Below are 13,398 nucleotides of genomic sequence, written 5' to 3'. Positions count from 1 at the left end.
TTTTGATTTGATTTTCTTTTTTTTTTTTGGTGGCATAGTAGATGATTCCGACCTCCTTTTGTAGAGACCATACTTGCCTCTGGCTTCTCCTCAGAGGTTAAGGTGGAGAAGATTAGCCTTGTTTTCTGCTTCAGATGTAATGCTTTCCTGCAAGCAGCTGTGGGCTGGACTGCGGAGTCACTATTTCAGTGTGTTTAAAAATACAAGAGCTGCAATAAATGCAATTGAAAGGTTTGGTAATCGTGAATGAAGGGGATCAAGCTTGTTACTTTGTCCTATTTCCTCAGGGAAATCCAAATGTAGAGCAGTAGTTTAAATAAAAACATAGGGGCTTTTGAATCTGTTTGAAGCACATGTTTTTTTAATAATCTGCAATGGAAATCTTCTAGGCATAAATGAAAAAAAAGTATTTAAGGCAACATTAATTACTGCTGACCAAAGGGGCTTAGATAGCCTGAGATGTAATGGTCAGAACTTGCATTCTGGGGTTAAACTAGGTAAGTTTACTTCCTTTCGGTTAGTAAAGCGGCAGTCTCTTTGGAGTTATGAAGAGTATAAACTTACGGTTCTTCTAATGATTGGTATTATGTTTGTCAAAGCATTTGACATGTAGGTTACCTAAAGATTCTGGATGTTCATATGGTCAGTAACTTCCTACATGTATATAAACAAAAAACACATAGGAGGAATGTTTCCAGTTGTTATTTTCACAACACTGTAAATTTACTAAGGGAAAACATGACCAAACATGTTTTATACAGATTGAGTACGTTATAAGTTATTGTATTAGACTTAGAATTTATTGTGTTGACTGGAACATCACCTTTGCAAAAAAGGAAAAAAATAAAAATAAAAATCATGGATATTGCAATGTGCAGAATACCTTTGTCAGACTCCTGTCCAGTGGTCTGGCTGTGAGGAAGGTTCTCAGAAAAACTTTTTTTTTTTTTTTTTTTTTTTTTTTTTTTTTTGTTAAGAATCTTGGGGATGAGGAATCTCTCTGAGATGTGAGATGCAGGACTGTTGTAGCACACTTTAATTGGGTGCTTTGGTTCATGCCTTTCTGTACCGCTTAAAAATTGAACCGATCATTTTTTATGACATGGGACATATTGCTGCCTGTCTTATGACAATATTCTTCATAACTTTTTAAAAACATATTTAAATCTTATGAAAGGTGAGAGATTTATAGCTGTAAATAGAGTGGGATTTTCCAGGCCACTTGAAGGGAAATCAAGCACCCAAAGATGCATCAAGCAGGTCTAAAAGATGTTAGTCTTATAGAGGAGTGAAGTTAATAATCCTGTTTGCCTTAAAGTACCCTTGATTTTTCAATATCTCTTTCTTTGAAATGTAAACAAAACTTACTAAAATTATTTTGAATGGTATAGTTTAAAAAAAAAAATGTTTATCCAAGACTTTGATGTGGGGACACCTGGAAGATTCAATTATGTGTGATTCAAAGTAAATCAGACCACAAAGGGACTTGAAGCCCGATATCTAGTCTGAAAAAAGCTGTCGTGTAAAAATTCTTTCATGAGAGCCTTCTGAATGGCATGGATTGAAATGAACAGCATATTTTGTGGCTAGCAGTAGGAACACTGCTTGTGCATAGCATGTCTTTGTTTTACTGCAAGCCTGGTCAAATAGTTTCAGGAAGGCATATCATGTCTCTTAATTCTTTCCCTAGCCCTGCAAAAGGGTTAAAATGCTATTGCTTTGTGTTCTTTTTTTTTTGTTTTTTTGTTTGTTTGTTTGTTTTTTGTTTTTTTTAAAGTGCAACCTACAGTACTATTAAATGCTTTTTTTGTCTGTGAAAAAATCATTGTAATACCGACTTGCTTTGCATGTTGCAGGTCACCTCTTCTATTGGTGAACTTAATCTTGCAAGTTCTGACAATATATATGCTTTTCTGCAATATATTACCAATATATGCTTATGTATAGTATTTATAAACATATATAGTTGCTTTTTTTTTCTTAAAAGAAATTTAGATACTTTATGCTTTGTGATAAAGAGAAATATATTAGTAGCTTCAGCTGTTTGCTGTATTGCCATGACATTGTACTGGGAAAGAGCACAAACAAATCATTTTTATAACTGTGTGAATGAGAAATTATTGTTTTTAGCTTCACTCATCTCTTTTTATTAACTTCAGGCACAAATGCAAATCATCAGCAACCAGATGTGTAGTCTTTGTAGTCTTACCTTATTTATGCTACATGATTATGAAACAACAATGCTAAAAAAAAATTTTAAAAAAAAACATTTATTTTTAGATCACCCAAACTTACATGCCAAGAATTCAAGTCTGATTTGTAAGTAATTCTTGTTCTTGGCTGTATCTCATGTATGTGCTCTGGATTTTGATGTTGGAGTTTACTATATTTTTTTTTCCATGATTGAGAGGAGTCGCAGAATGAAGCATTGTTAGAGGTAGGAAAGACCTCCTGGAATATCCAGTAAGAGAATTACTTTATCAGTATGTGTTTGCAAGAGCTTTTCAGTCTGCTTCAATAAGACCAAAGTGATCAATCATGTTTCAGCTGCTTTCTCAGGAACAATTTTGTTGATCTCAAATTTTTACCCTGTATTTCACATATGTATTTGTTCCCATACTACTTACATTAAATAATTTCTTCTTCATGGCAGTATTTTGTAGCAGTTTAGTGCATTTATTTTCTTGGTAAATGTTAATTCCTGATGTGCGCATCTTTTCACGTTCCACCCAAACAGAAATTAACCCTCCAATTATTTCTGTTGCTAATTCAGGGAAATTGTGCTCTGTCTCACTGCTGTGCTAGAGGTGGCAATGCTGTGATATTGCTAGTCTTGTCAGATCTGGGTCAGGTGGAAGAGGATTAATCTGCCTGTTTAGTGGTAGTGGTTTTGCATATGCCACTCAGTCATGGCCATCTTTCCTCGTGTGAATATTGTTTTATGCTCTTGATGGGCTCATTGTCTGTGTTTGCCTTCAGGCCTTGTTCAGGTTTAGTATTGATCTATATCCTAAATCCTTGTCTCCCTATTCCTTTTGAAGAGGCAGCTTTTTGAGTGGAATAGTAGGCTTTTGTCCCACTAAGTCCAAAAGTAGTATTTTTCTGCCTGCTTGATGTTTACTTTTGTGCCCCCTAAAAAAAAAACCTTTCCCTTTACTCCACAGAGGTTTTCAGCTCTTCTGCATCCTTTAAGTGTGCCTTCCAGTTATTTTTCCCAAAGTGTCTCAGTGGATAATCAAAGAAAACTGAATTACCTAAAGACGTTGGTTCTCTGAACAGAGGGTTCAAGATAAAGCCATCAGAGTTGCAATGCACAGCCTGGGACAGGCAATTTAGGCAGGTGTTGCTGTGTATGGCAGAAATGGGAGAGGGTAAAACGCCTCACGAGCCACATCTTCCTATAATGTGCCTGTTTGCTTGACCAGTGTTCAGCAAGGATTGAATCTCTTCTATTGTAAATAGAAGGTAATTAAAATAGTTGCTATATAGGCTTCTGGATTTAGTGTCTGTCTTGTTTCTGTGCAACAAGCGCTTTCCTTAAGAGAAACGTTACTAATTTACCAGTCAGACAAGTAGTAAGCCTGCAAAATACTTATGTGTAACAGCTCCACGGCAGACAATTAAGACAGTGCTCTCCAAGCATCGTCTGTTCATAGGATTTCAGAAGCTTTTGAAGCCAGTGATTTTGGAAAAGTTGCCCAGGTTGCAGAGCTTAAGGAGCTGTATATTTCATAGAATATTTTAGTTCAGTTATTTCCACTGCTCTGGTCTTTCCAGTAACTGGAGCATAAAGAATCGTGCTTTACTTTAATGCATCCGAGGGAATACTTTTAATTTACCTTTCGTTTGTGAAAAGGCAGCAATGAAAAATTGAAAGCCATGACTTTTTCTAGGAAATAAATCATCAAAAAATACTGTGAACAATTGATTGGGGTTTTAACTGGTCAAAGTATTCTTGAATACATACAGAACCAGAAATTTATTCCTAGTTAAGAAATGTGTACTCCCTTTTCCTCATGTATTTTTTAGATTCTCAACCAGCTTGTACTCAGAAGTTCTCATGATCACAAAGTCTGTTTCCATACAACTATGAATGAAATGTCACAGCTCCTCATGTTGTAGTAACAATGAAATGGAATCAAATTTTTTTTTCCTGTGGCTAGGGATGAATAACACGTACTTTTGAGTAATTTTCAGTTGCACTTTCTTCCCTTCAGACATCAAATAAAGCTAAAGAGCAATGATCATTGAATCACTAAATAACTTTTAGAAATAGCTAAATTTCAGGGCAGAGATGCATTCTAATTAAAAAAATAATCTTGGGACTTTCAAATCATTTGATCTTTGTCTTGTGGTTGTAGTATATGTGTATTAGTCATAATTACCGCTGTCAAAGCACAGTTTCCTAGAAGCCATGGCAAAAAGACAGTAAGAAATCCTTCCTCACTGACAGTACCATCACAGCAATGCCCAGCATGGAAAATACATTGTGAGGGTTTGGGATGTACTCTTCCTAGGATTGCATTGTAGCCTACTGAACATAGGCTTTAAAGCATTTTTCAGATATGTTCCTGGTGAATAGAGGCTCCTGTCCAACTGGAATTAGCCTTCTGAAAGGCTTCAAATTTTACAGAACCAGCTAGAACACAAAGCTGCCTTTAGAGCTTGGTTTTGCATAGGTCTGGGCATTCAAACATTCATGGAATTACAGGATTCCCCACCAACCCTGCATGCTGGGAAGTATGTGAAGGCCATTCCAAGGAGGTAGCTGTTCTCAGGACATATATGTGTGTGTGTGTATAAAGCATGGCTGCATGTGCTTGTCAAGCCTTTGTGATTCTTCCTGATGAAGAGGGAGTTTGGGGACAGTGATTAATGATCTGCTGGGATGAAATTACAAGGAAAGATTAACTGTTTATAAATCCATTAAGTAGTGACAAAGGAAGGGGTCTGTCGTCTTAGAGTATTTGAAAGCTGAATAGGGCATGAAGGGAAATTAATTGTTTAACATAACAAGAAAATTCATTGTACTGGGAAAAGGACTGTGGAAAGGGAATCAGACTTCTATGAACACTTATGCAGAGACAAAAGTATTTTTGCTCTTAGTGTGCAACATGGGCAGCAGAAATGCTGTAGTCATTTATGGAAACCTTTTTCTTCCCCGTGATTTTCTTCATCTAAAACAAGCCATTCTGCAGTTTGTGCATGCAAATTGTACTGCTTTCACCTTTGCCTTTCAGCCTCCTGAAGCAGATTAGAATTAGCAGCCATGTACTATGAGGATAATCTTTATCACACTAACCTTTTGTTTTACTGACATAGGTGAGAAGAAGGATAATATTTCATGGGCTTTGGTATATCACAAGGAACAGAATCGGTGCAGAGAATGCAAGCAAGTCAGCTCTGATTTAATGAAGTTCTAAGGTCTCTTTTTGACTTGAAGTATTATGGTGATTTTATTGAAATACCAGTAAGCAGTGTCCTAAGTTTAAGTCTTATGCTTTGAATTTCTTAGTTTGTCATGCACTGAGATTTTTTAAATACCTTGTTTAAAAAGATAGCCATATACTTCTTGTAGCAGCATATTCAGAAAATTCTACAATTTTATCATTTTTAATACTTTTTTTTTCATAAGGTAAGCTATATAATGAAAATAGAAAAACACTTATAGTCTTTAGAAATGTATAAAAACTTTGAAAATCTTAACCTTTAGAGAAGGAAATTTGATAGTGGAAACAACTTCTTTAGAGTACATGTTCTTTTTTTATAGTGAGAATTTACGAGAATAGCAGAACAAAACTGTTTAATGAAAAATACATTATTTTTTTTTTTTTAATTTAAAGGTAGTTTTATTGGAACCATGTGTCTCATTCAAGATAAAAAATCCGTGATTGACAAAAAGGGAAAACTGAGGGTTTTTTTGTGGTTATCATTCATCTGAAAGTTCTTTAATTCTTTGTATTACGGCACAGTGTGCACCTTATCTGCACTGTTGCTGTCCCAGTAGGAGGCTTTATGCCTTTTGGGCCTCTCTGTAGATTTGTGTTTGAGCAGTTAAAATTCATGCGGCATTAACTGGTAAAATCTTTTTTCTTTGCTCCCATTTTTTAGCTGTTTACAGTTCATAAAGAAGCTAGAGAGGTTCATGCAGCACTGCAGTAACTATGGAGCTTGTGCGCTGATTGCTCACGACATTCCCCCTAGGATGACATGGAGCAACAGAGGAGGGCTAGATCTCACTCGGTTTGCCCTGGGAGGTGGAACCAGTTAATTTAGTGAAAATCAGAGAAGTAAAAAGAATGAACTTTGTCTGCTAGACCAAGAGAGAGGTATATGCAGAAGAAAGGTGGCTTCTTTCTTTCATTTCTCAGTGTGAAGGTGTCCAGATAAAAACATACGTTTCCTGACTTCCCCACCATCTGTTCTAACCTTCATGTGTACTTCTTGCGTCTGTGGGGAATAAAAGTGCTAACTTCCAATCTAGGTACCTAGCAGCTTTGCATATGGTGTCAAACTGACACCTTTTAACTTGAAACCTGGTTACAGGAAATGAGGAGCCTTGGTGACAAATGTTTCAGTGTATTGTAAGGGAAATGCTTTTGTTTTCACTGCTGGGAAAATTTCCAGGACTTCACCGTGAGGTTTTGGCGGGGCTGACCATTAATAATTTCTTACTGATTTCCTCTAGTAAACTGGTGAGAAAAATAATACGGTTTTGAGGATGTGAAGGTGTACTGCACTGCAGTGTAACAGTTGGGGATCAGGCTGTGTTGTGTAACAGTGACTTGATCCTGAAAGACTTGAGGCCAGGGACTAAACTTCCTGGATTAGCAGAACTGGCACAAATTTGACAGTTATTTGGGGCCAGGGAGCGCATTTTATACCATCTTCAAGCTGCTTCTAGATTGAGTGTCTGCTGATAAACTCCCCATAACTCATGTCTTTGGAGCTGAAGGATAGTAAGAGTTTACTAGAAGTAACTGGGGGTCAGGGTAAAGTGTTTGGGTAACTAAAGTGGTCTGAAATTTAATCTAGTTCTGTTACAGGTAGAAGTTTTCCAGCTGACTTAGTTCACTGAGGCCTGCAGAAGGATTTGAAGTTTTGTTTGTTGGTAGGAGAAGGGGAAATTCCTTTTTTAATCATGAGGATTGATTGTTTTGAATGGGATATCAGACATGATGGATAGCAATTCCAACCTGACATAATGGACTTTACCTGCACACTCTTTGATAATCTGATTGTTTGATCCCTTTAAAATATGAGACAGCCTAGACACAGTTTATCAATAGTTCTTTTACAATGAGATTCTTTTTCTTGTTACTCAGAAATTATGTTATTTATTTCCATAGCTACATCATTGGAATACTAAATCTGTATGGTCAAAATCACTTTTCTATATTTTATAGAAAGAAATAATTTGTAAACAAAACCACGACTGTATCTCTCCTGTGACAACTGAGTCATTTGAAGCTGTGCAAAATGAGAACCGATGCTAAAAGCTGGGGATGATTTAAGGGAAATGACAACTTCGCTCTCTTGCAATGGTAAAGAACTGTGTGTTTTAATAAAGGAAGGGAGGAACATGGACAGGCACATAGCTGCATGTCTCTAATTTATCATGAGGAACTAAAGGTATCTGTATAAACTCCACAGGCATGACAGAACACTACCTGAGAGTAGTTTTTTGTATCTTGAATGTGAACATTCATTTTTGTACTCCATGGTTATTTCATATTCATACAAACCACAAATATTTATATAATCAATACAAAATTTTTGTGAATGCACAAGAGCAGACCAAGGAAGTCCAACAAGAATGGAACTCGAGCCTAAGAGCACTGTTCCTGTAGCAGTAGCCCACATTGGTGGGAAGGACTCAATGCGTGACGGCTCAGGCTGGCTGGCCTCTTCAAGTTCTCCACTGGTGGATTCTTCTCAATGTGTCTGGCTCCAAGAAAACACCTTCTTAGTAATGCTGGCACATGAGCAGTAGGACGTAACCATTCAATAAACAAGCCATGAATAGAGATTTATAAACTTTGATATTTTTTTTCAGGTATTTGCTTATTGGAGCTTTCCATTTGCTTATTAGGTGAATTCAGGCATTCCTTTGGGTTTCTCACATTTCAATCTTGTGTCATCAAACTGGCTACACTTCCTCAGAAATAGACTTAAGCTTCAAGTGGGAGTCTAGCTTCTCTGCTAGCATTTCTTCTGCCTTTTCTTCCATATAGCTATTACCTTTGCAATTCTTGTGTATTAAAAGAAGCACGGTCAGTGTTCCTTATCAAGTTGCTTGGAGACTGTACACCTGAAAACCTCATCTCTGCTTGTTGGGACTTGGTGGTGTTAAAGGATCCAATTCTTTATTGTACAAGTCTAAGTCTGGGGTAACTGCCCTGAGGACAGGGTGTTGCCTGCAAAGAAAATCAAGACCAAGGTGCCCTGCTGCATTAGCAGCTCCCTTCTCTCCTTTTGCAGTCCCTCCATCCACTGTCCAGCCAAAGACCTCCTACTGCCTGTGATCTTAGGGCCTGACTCTGTCTCAGACCAAGCTACCTTGCGGTGAACTCAGTCCAGATTTTTTGCTTTCTTCCCAAGTCGTTACTCATTTGTACATTGCTTATTGGCTAAGATCTGACCTTGAGAAACTAAATGAAGAAGGACAGCAAGAGGAAATCAGCTTAAAGAAGGGGCCAGAGGAAACCTGCCAACATAATCACTACAGTAAGACTCGGGAATAGGGTACCAAGGAGTACTAAGGAAAAGCCTGGTTCTCACAAGGCTCCTCTGCAATGCTTCAGGAACTTGATTCCTGCAGCCTTCTTGCTTGAGGCTTTCTGGACCCTTCCTTATTGCTTGACCCCAAGAGCTCTTGGGATAACTTCATCACTAATGAACAGTTCTTGCAGATTTTCCCAGGCTTGGGCCAATATGCATATACATTTCTGGAGTTTAACTTTCCCTTTTTCTTCCTTTATTTTTGATATGGGTCACAACAGTTTGACAAATTAACCATATTATTGAATTTGCTATTTGTTATATAAAGATTATACCCATATGTAGCATTTGTTTGAATTTTCATTTTATTTCTGGTTATAATGCTCATGCCAGCCTAATTAAATGCTATTTTTCTGCTGGAATGTAACATTGTCTCAGCCAAATAATTAGATTGGCTGATGATCTGTGACATACAATTTCTTTGTCTCTGCATTTGTATTTTTCTTCTGGGGAGCATAACTTTGTTCCAAGTCTGTCAGCAGAGTGAGACCCAAGCAGGGTGTGTAAGAGATGCTGCATGTCCGTGGGAGATGGGCATGGCACTTGCAAGGGTCTGGAGCTCCCAGTGGGACGTGGTTTTGAAAAATGTACAGCTTCTGTTGTGTGTTTGACTTTACCTTTGTGGCAGCTGTGAAAACAGCTGGTGTTTCTTTCTTCCCATATTTCTTCTCTTTCCCCTTCAAATTGTGAATCAAGCCTTAAATGTTTTATTAAATGAAATCCAATTACTCTGGCTGAATGCATATCCTTTGTTTTATTGAAAACAAAAAAAAAACTATGAAAAGAAAGTAATTATGTGAGAAGGTATGCTCTCATGAGTGACACTGCTTCTTTCAAAGCCTGGGTCCTCTTTCTACTACATTTCTTTGCCTTAATTATTTCTCTCTGAGCTCGACTTGAGACAGGACTGAAGGTGATGGGAGAAGCTTGTGCAGGTTCTGGGGCCTGATTTCAAGGTGTAGAATAACCAGCACAACTCAAAGCTTCCTAAAAAACGGAGGAGAAAGGCTGAAGAGCCCAAATTCACTGAACTTAAGCCATGCTGTAGATATGCTACAAGGCAGCTGCTCTGGTCCATCTGCCACACTTTTCTAGTGGCATAACATGCTTGGCACTGGCTGCCTTGCACTGCACAGAAGAACTTCTGCCCATCCAGGGAGCACAGCAGTGGTGGTGGGGAAGGGGGAGACTGGCCACGGTGCCATAGCGTGCTGAGCACACGTGTCCTGCAGGGCAGCGCCAACACAAGGGAAAGCAGGTGACAGCCCCACACTCCCAGGAGATGTGCTGTGGGCCGAACACTGATGCTTCTTTCTACCTTCAGCCTTCTTCATTAGCTGGCACCCACATCTTGATATGCCCTTAGGTACAGGTTTCTACATGCTGGGCAGGGTTTGTGCATAGTGGGACTTCTGTAATTCCTTTCCTTTTCTGTTTGTAAAAGGACAGACTGAAGGAATGCAGCCTTTTCCTAACTAAATGTGTGCATAAGTACTTTATGAGGAGTGATTGCTGGTGAACAATTTTGGCAATGCATTTTATTTTTATACCATCTTAATGTACAGTATTATCAATTCATGTTTTTATTGCTTGAATTCCTTTTCAAACTGGAAAAAGTAGTAATTTTACAGAAGAAAGACAGATTAGTGGGGTACCCTGTTCTATAGGAACTCTATTCTGAGAGCAATTTGGATATCAGTTTCGGTATGCAAGATTTTTATTATGTACTTTTATTTTTAAATGAAACTGTCTATCATAAAAATGAATCTCTTGCATAGAGGTTCTCCCATGCTGTTTTCAGCACCATTTCATATTAAAATGATGTAACTGGATAATCTAGCTTATGTAGAAAATGTTATTCAGCAAGGGAATTATTATAATTCATGTTTGGTGCTGGCACTGAGGTCTCAGTGCATGTACTGCTGACAGCACTTTACCTGTCTTATAAAGTATTCTCACCCCAGCAGAGATACCTGATGCTGCTCTGGAAGGTTCCAGTCTTACAATCATTAAAATTGATGAGTCTTTCACTGATTTTTAAAAAGATAGAGATTAGATCCTAACTTCATTGGCTGCAGATGCAATACCTTAGCACGAGGGAAGGAGAAATCACTTTCCAGTCCATCAATTTATACCTTAGAACTGAGAATAAATCAGAGGAAATATCTGGATGTACAGCGCATGATGAACAGTCCTATACATGTACATAATTTCAGCCCCTTGTATAATGTTATATAACTAGGTAAGTCAATAATATAAAGGAAAAAAATTTCTTCGTTATAGTTTCATTTATGGTTTTGATTTCCTATCTTCCTTTTTTTTACTAGTAAACAATATGCAGCTAAATTATTTTAAGGTCTTCCCTTTTAGAGAACTTAGCAGTGCCAATTTGAATTTTCATTCTTAGACCGTTCTTAGACCCTAAATAAGTTTTATGAAAACTTTCTCTTATCTGAAGTGACCACCTGAAGTGAATAAGGCAAAGAATTGGGTTAGAAAAAGTAAAAAGAAATAGATCACTTCAGTGTTTTTTTTTTTTTGTTTTTTTTTTCTAAATGGTACTTTAAAAACCCAAAAGCTTTCTGAGAATCATTAAATATTTAAAGTTAGTTCATTAGGAATAAAAAAATATATTTAAGCTTTTAAATCCTTTCATCTGTTCTGATGTGAACTCGAGGGTTTAATCACAGAAACCCTTGGATGCTTGCTGATGATGCACCTGTCAGCTTGCCTTACCAGTATAGAAAGCAGGGAAAGTAGGGCTAATCTTTCAAACTGACAGTCACTTTTGAAATCACTTTTTGGGGTATTGAAATGAATGTTTAAAATGTAAATAATGTTATTTTTAAGGAATATGGAAAGATTAAGCTGGTTTGCATTAAGAGAGCAATTTGATTAGGAAGTTTTAGAAGCATATAATCTGACATTCTTGCTATGTTCTAGTAAAAAATATAAAAAAAATAGAAGGGCAGAATAGAGGAAGGGAGGGTAGAGTCAGCTCCGTCAGGATCGTTAGGTCTTCTAAAAAAGTGGGCTTGAAATTCAAAAGAAAAGAAATAACTTAATGGTGTTTATTGCGCATGGGTTAGGTAAATGGGAGTCAAAACCCGAGTATTTCAATATTATGCTCCTAAAGGGCACAAAGTCATGTTGTAGTAAAGCTGAAAACTTTTTAAGGGCCTGCCAATCTGTAATCTGTAGCCATATACGTCTCCTGCTGACTTCCATTCAGGTACCTGGCAGACCCAAGCTGCACAGATGCAGTGCCCTAGAAATCCTCTTGCAGTAGCTGGATGTGCCTTTCATTTGCTTTGGGTTCACAACTTGCAGCTCGGGGCCTGCTTTGTGCTGGGCTGTATTCTTTGTATTGACAATGAATAAACATATTAGTAACATCCTCATGATGGTTGAACTTCATGCATCTTCTTAACTGTGTCTTTTCTTAGTGTCTCCTTTATGTAAATTCTTACTCCTGTGCCTGTTAATGATAAGATTTCATGTCAGGCTTCCATCACCCTTGTTTGGATTAAGTTGTTGAAGGTGTTAAAAACGGGCACCTCTGTTCCTGGAGAGCTCTAAATTTGCCCTAAGCAAGCTGTGGTGGGCTGTAAATTTCACTGGTGCTGTTTAACTTCCTCTACACCCTGAAGAACTGGGAGATCACCCAGTTCTTTCAGTTTTAACGTGGAGACTACATTCAGTGGATCTGGTCATATCCAATGGAAATTCTTTTGATGTGTGTGCTAGCTTTCTGAGTCTTTACCGTAAGTAGCATAATCAGGTATCACCCTTGAGAACTTCTGAAGAGCAAACTGTAAGTTTGCTTCCCCACAAATCATCCCTGTCAGAAATTCTTATTACACACAGGAAACAGCTTTGGAGCCACGTGGCTCTGATGGTATAATATCTCAACCAATACTTTTATATATATAAGTATTTTAAACTCTGGAATAACTTACAATCCTTTTAAAACAGTGGCTAGATAACCTCCCACAGCACTTGTCAGAAGGATCTGTCTGCCTTGGTGTGGAAAAGGAATTAAATTCAGCAAAGGTGGTCTCCTCAGAAATATTCCTTTTCCATTTTTGGATAAGGTTGTATGTGTATATATATACACAATCAGTATGAGGTGTAAAAAAAAATATATCAAATTATAGTGACAGGTAAGAAAAACAGGTTCTTAAAGATTTTTTTTTGCTAGGTACTGAGCCTCAAGTAGCAGAATGTCAAAGTGAATGAACCTTGAAGCAAAAGCTGACACAGGAGGGGAGGCAAGCACAGGAACCACAGTAAGAAAGCTAGATATTTTGATCCAGAAAACTTTAATTGAGAAACTTTTCAAGAAGCAGAGAAGACTGATGTCCAAGTTCCTGAAGCAGAGCTGCAAGCCAGTAGCCAGAAAGATCTATATTACCTATAGAGAAGTCTATTTAATAATTCTGCCAGTTAGGAAGGCTGATTTCTATGGAAACTTGCAGGAATCTTCTGCGTACAATCTACCTTTCATTTTTAGTGGGGAACACTCTTCAAGGTGGAGCATGTGCTGCAGGCCAAGGCCTGCCAGGCTGAGGGCATGTGGGTGGGCCTGCAGCAGGCACATGGCGGCCTCCCCCTGGG

At 37.8% G+C, this 13,398-nt stretch overlaps 1 long non-coding RNA gene across 1 annotated transcript in view; it reads left to right on the top strand.

Annotated features, from left to right (window-relative positions):
• The window catches only part of LOC106019230 (uncharacterized), a 39,616-nt gene that overhangs the window by 721 nt on the left and 25,497 nt on the right, over positions 1-13,398 (top strand). The window contains exon 2 of the long non-coding RNA XR_011811436.1: positions 12,983-13,070. This is a non-coding gene — a long non-coding RNA (uncharacterized lncRNA). The remainder of the gene's footprint in view (positions 1-12,982; positions 13,071-13,398) is intronic.

This window comes from Anas platyrhynchos, chromosome 9, assembly GCF_047663525.1.
Source record: "Anas platyrhynchos isolate ZD024472 breed Pekin duck chromosome 9, IASCAAS_PekinDuck_T2T, whole genome shotgun sequence".
Taxonomy (NCBI): domain Eukaryota; kingdom Metazoa; phylum Chordata; class Aves; order Anseriformes; family Anatidae; genus Anas; species Anas platyrhynchos.
The sequence above is the reverse complement of the archived record's forward strand: the minus strand, read 5'-3'. Positions and strand labels throughout refer to the sequence as shown.